Source organism: Pyxicephalus adspersus, chromosome 1 (assembly GCF_032062135.1).
Source record: "Pyxicephalus adspersus chromosome 1, UCB_Pads_2.0, whole genome shotgun sequence".
Classification (NCBI taxonomy): domain Eukaryota; kingdom Metazoa; phylum Chordata; class Amphibia; order Anura; family Pyxicephalidae; genus Pyxicephalus; species Pyxicephalus adspersus.
The window spans coordinates 44,857,336-44,863,335 of record NC_092858.1 but is presented as its reverse complement, the minus strand read 5'-3'; positions in this window follow the sequence as shown (position 1 = coordinate 44,863,335).

Here is a 6,000-nt window from a genome sequence, read left to right as displayed (position 1 = left end):
GGGGATTATGGAGCGGTTAGAAGAACAATAGTGCCCACCAGAAGTACTATTGTTTCCCCACCAGCCTCTGCTGGGTACTATTGTTTTTCAATGAACCTGCAACAAGGCACCATTGTTCCACCCCACAAGTCCACACTTGGTACTAATTATTCACCCCTGGGTATTATTGCCGCCTCCCCCCCCCCCCCAATCCCTGCACACTGCTGTTCCCCTGCACAACAACATCAGGGAAATATTTCTCCAAGAAGACCCCAACACAATTCAAACCTTATTTTGTCTCTTAACTCCAGGTATTTTTATCCCCCAGGAATCCCCAACTCCAGAGCACCATCCCCCAAGGCATTACTGCCACGCCACCAACTGAAACTAGAGCAAGATTGTCTCCCACTGAGCAGCAATTTAAGGGGGTCATACTAATTACTGCTGCATGCTGTACACTTGTTGTATATTGTATATTGCATTGTCCTGACTTTTCCATTATGCATTATGTGCTGTATAGTACATTACATAGACCTGAGCCCTGCTTGCTATACAATGTGGTGTATTACATACTCCAAACCAGTGTTTATTTTTTCACAGTTGCTTGTTGCTGGTTAGTGCATATATATGAAGGCTTAAGACTCCTGATTTTTTAGGCTACAGCCAATTTTCATCATAATTTATTCTTTCTCCCAAGTTGATTTTCCTTCTCAACATCTACAGCTGGGGTGGATACCTAACCTGATTCCCATTCTCCTGAAACTAGCAAAAAGAAGAAGTAGCATTATTATTACACAGTATTTATATAGTGCCAACTTATAACGCAGCGCCTTAACGAAGTCCATAGTCACGTCACTAGCTGTCCCTCAAAGGAGCTCACAATCTAATGTTCCTACCATAGTCATATGTCTTTATTACAGTCTAAGGTCAAATTTGGAGGGGAAGCCAATTAACCTGACTACATGTTTTTGGAATGTAGGAGCAAACCGGAGTAACCGGAGGAAACCCACGCAAACAGAACCTGCAAACTCCATGTAGATAGTGCCCTGACTGAGATTTGAACCTGGGACCTAGCATTGCTTCAAATCTCGCACTGTAGATCATAGTTCCAAGGTAGTAAAAAATGAGTGCCTAGGCCCCATCACATACCAGGAAGTATGCTGCTAGTTTTCAAGAGAAATGCCAGACAGGAAGTAGATTTTCCAGGGTATTGTTTAGGCATAATATAGTAGATAATTACTTTTGAGTTTAGGTCCACGTTAAAGAGGAACTAAACTTATTGGTGGGTGGTGACCTTCTGCCATAATCAGCAAGTATGTACAGAATACTGACCAGTTAAAGCATGCACTGATGACAAGCACAGGATTCTGTCATTGTCATGTTCTTGGAAGCCTCCAGTTTTGCTGCCAATTCCATGTGGGACTGCTGGGTCAATGGAAATCCATTGGATGACCACTGATGGTGTAATTCCTGCACATGTGAAGGAGTCGCATAACGCTAAAACAAGAAGCCACTAGAAGTAATGGTCTGGTTGTTTTAACAAGGAACATTGCATGTCTGTTCTTTTTAGTTAACTATACCTAGCTATTTATTTTCTTGCTTCCAGATTTTGATTTTAAATTTCTATATGATATTTATTTATCATTACATATTGAATAATACAGTGTTACATAATGTTTGTCATATCATGGTTCATGTAATTAGTATTTGGCTATGTAATTGTATGTTGTACTTTACAAAGGGAAAGCACAATGGATGGTGTGTGGAATTTCCCCACAGGAACCTTTCTAGTTTTCTCCACTGCAATGCCTTTCTACTTACTTCCTAAATGAATCAGAAGGAATAGTGGTGTAAGGAATGCTTTCGATAAATGTGTCCGTGCAGATTTTTATTTATGATGTTAGTCAGTACAATCTTCAATGCATGCTGGAACAAAGGTTGGTACTTCCCGACACTGATTTTATGCCTATGCTATTTTAGGTCAAATGGAAAAGATTTTTCATCTAGACATCCAGCTTTATACGCCAAGTTTCAGTTGTCGCAGGCTTCCTAGCACTAGAGATTTTTCCATCAAATAGTAAACATTTAAACTTTTTTTTACCTTTATTATTGTCCTTTACACATTCACAATGTTAAAGCTTTAAGGTAAAGCTGTCCTATGGTAAAGCTGAAGCAGACTTCTGTCCTGTATTGCAATTGTTACCCTGATTTCACTGCACCCTGTGAGCTTCTAACAGTGTTTATTAGAAGCTGAAGAAAGTCAGATAAAGCCTACTTTTTTCCTGGATATAAGACATCGAGCATCATCTAGCCCTTTCCTCCCCAGCTTGACTGTTGCTGTCTCATCTTTTTCATACATTGGATTTCAGTATTAGCTATATATGTGGATATGATCAGAGTCATTTGCATGCAAATGCAGTCTACCTAGAATTGCCCACTTCTCCAGCATAACATCTTCCAATGGCAGCTTTTGCATGATTCCTTTCAACAGCCAGATCAATAGTTGCATTAGGGCTGAGGGCTCCTAAAAGCAGAACTAAGGGAAAGTCCTGTAATGTTTTCGGGAAACAATATAGAGCACCCCGCTGGCGTTATCCAGCAACCACGATCTTCCTGCATTGCATACAGAAGCAAAGAGACCATAAGCTATATACTAATCACAGAAATACTTTTATTAACATGTTGATAAAAAGGGTACCATGGTGGGCAAAATCAGTACATTTTACAAGTGTAAACGAGTACATTTCTGACTAGTGACAACATAAAGAAACATTATACCTTTCAAAAACAACTATACCAGTTCTTAAGTTACAGTCAAAGGACTAGGTGGAGGTGCCATCAGTCTGCTGCAAGCAGGAGAAAGCATTTCCTCAGCTTTCCCTCCCCTGTAACAAATCACACTGTATACTGTAAATTTGATGCTACTCAAAAGTGGCTGACTTGGATGAGAACACAGAGCACTGACCATATCAGCTACTATATTTGCACTTACATATACATAACTGCACCAGCACATAGTCCAGGTAGTAGATGCTGACCCCACATGATGCCTGAAAAAAAAAGCTCAGGCATTTTGCAGAGAAATGTATATGAATGCATTGTCAGGGGGAGTATTCTAATCTCTTTAACGCTTAATAAATACCCACATGTGCTATAAAGTACTTACCATGCATGTGTACAACATAAAAAAAAATAAACATAGACAGTGCATTCTTTCAGTACCTTTTGTATATCAGTTTTGTTTATTCTGCATCTCCCGATCCTACTATTCTCATCTATTTTTACTATATTTATAAAGAATCTGACATTCACTGAATAAGTCGCTGGTGGAGAATCAAATACTGTCATTGAAACACATAGACTTGGAAGCTTCTACAACATATTGTTTCGAGGAATGACAAATTAAAAAAAAAAAAAAGGCAGAAACAAAGCATACTAATAAGACGGAAAATGACTTCTGACATCTCTTTTCTCTGACTTTTTTTGTACATATCTAGATCAGTGACCTAGATATTTAATATTTAGTGTGAACTAAAAATAAAAATGGAGCTTTATATGCAATACTCACTCTATCTCCAGCATTGTCCTCCACAGATTTATGGCTTCAATCATCCAGTTCTGGCCTTCCTCTGAATTTTAATGACTTTCAGCACCATTCAAACTACTTCCTGTGAGATCCGGGCAAGTCATCATGTCACCCTAAACTACAGGTGAATGTGAACAGTATTTATATAGTGCCAACATTTTACAAGATTTTATGCAAACTGATCGAAAAAAAGCTGTTTGGGGTTGGAGAAAGGAACCATGGAGCATGTGGGGAATACAAGCATCTACCATTTGCAGAAGAGCATGGCCGGGTGGGACTGCACTGAAACGGAGGGGAAATAGGAGACACCGGCACCGTAAAGGTATGCCTTCTTCAGCTGGGAACCTTTTCCCAAATGTCTAGTGCAACAACAGATTTAATGTACAAAACAGGATAAATTTCTCTTTCAGTTGAGTTTCCAAATTTACAGAAAAAAATACATAATTGTTTCCTTTAGTCAGCAAGCTAATACTATAAAAAAATATGCATTGCAATACTATAAAGGATTTTTACTTTAATATTATTTTGCTATATAAACATTTGCTATATGACAGATAAGCATTGAAAAAAAGGACAGTTGGATTTGGTCAAATAAATGATCAATGCACTGCCAGAAAATATTATTAAAATATATAATATTACCTAGCATAGAAACCAAACTATTTACAACATATGCAGTAATGAAAAGCTGCACAATAAATAACTTAAGTATAAATTAATGTGTATTTAAACTCTTAAATATGGATTTGTTTGCATATCGGGAAGAGAAATTGACAGCTATAATGTCTTCCGGGCTTCAGGGCAGTGACTAAACTGATGATGACAACACAATAGCAAAGCAACTTGAAAGAATGTTTCTTTGTTTTTCTTCCGCCAGGTTTGCTGGAAGATTTTGGGCGGTGGAGAATTTCATGAAATGGAAATAAGGGGTTATTTAAAAATAGCTCATCTCTGAATTTCCCTTCTTTGTTATTGAAAAGGTAACACTGCCAACATAATTCTTGTAAGTATTCCAGTAACAATTACACACATGATCCTGTTTAACTTCTGAATCATCCTTTTGTTAAAGAAGCAAACCATATGGAACTGTGTATAACTAGTAATCGGTGTAATGTTTATATAGTCTATATAATGTACGTCTTGTACTAACGCAAAAGATGTCAGAGCTATATAAACAATAAAAAGTACTGGTATACAATATTAAATGGATTGAATTGTCCCCAGAGCCTTGGGGATCAGGGATTTTTGGCTGTTGGAAACATTGCTGATATGTTTCTCCTTGTTTTGATAATAAATCTATTGTGTTAAAATTTTAGTGGCTTAAAGTTTTAAGGCAAAGGTGGTCATGCTAATGACAATGAGGAGATGGTTTTAGTTCCTCTATGAGGTATGATTCCGCCGGCCGGCCTTGTGTTTTCCTTCTTGCCTCCTATTTTATCTTAGCTTTATTAGCAGTATATACTTTATCAGCCACCAAAATGATGTCTCAATATGCAATGAGGTTAGCCGGGTGGCCTCCTAAACTCATGCTTAGGACAGGCCTCTCCATGCTTTAATATAGAGGTGTTCAGAGTTCCCCTGGTATTTACACGTCATGTTCTGAGGTACTTGTTTATGGTTTACTAAAGTTGCTTTTTACTTTATATATTTACAGTTTTATTAAAGTATGTTCAATAACGCTGTGGCCCTTTCAATCCAACTGATGTTTCCATGTCTTTATTATACCAGGCACAAGGTATCTAATTTTATGACAAGTTGCAAGCCTATATGCCAAGTGTATGGGTTTACTTTATCCACACATATTTTGATTGTATTATCAATCAAAACAAGTCATTAAAGTACATGGCAAGTATGGTCTACTTAAGCTGCGTACACACTGCCAATTTTTGTCGTTGGAAAGGATCTTTCACGATCCTTTCCAACGACAAGGGAGTGCACGATGCATGACCGTTGCTGTACATACAGCACCGTTCATGCTCTATGGAGAGGGGAGGGGGAGAGCGACGGAGCGGCACCCTGCTGCGCACTCTCCCCTTCACTTTCATTACGATCGGCTGTCGTCCATTGTCCGTGGATCCGGCAGGTCGGTCGTCCGGACGATGGACGACACCGACTGTACACACGGCAGATTTTCGCCCGATAATTGGCCGATGCCGATTATCGGGCGATATAAATCTGACGTGTGTACGTAGCTTTACAATCTGGAGACTGCCAAGTAGTCTGTTGCTAAACTGCAGCAGAAAGCAGTCAATTCACCAGGCTGGCTGGGCTGTGTGAAAAGTACCTGTACTGGATGAACAGAAATACAAATTATTTGGATGATTAACCAGCTATCACACACATGTATTTTATCTGTGTATTTAGTTGTTTGCTTGGAGTTGTGCTTTAACAGGATGAAACAATACCAATTAGGCAAAGTTTTAAACTTGTCAAAT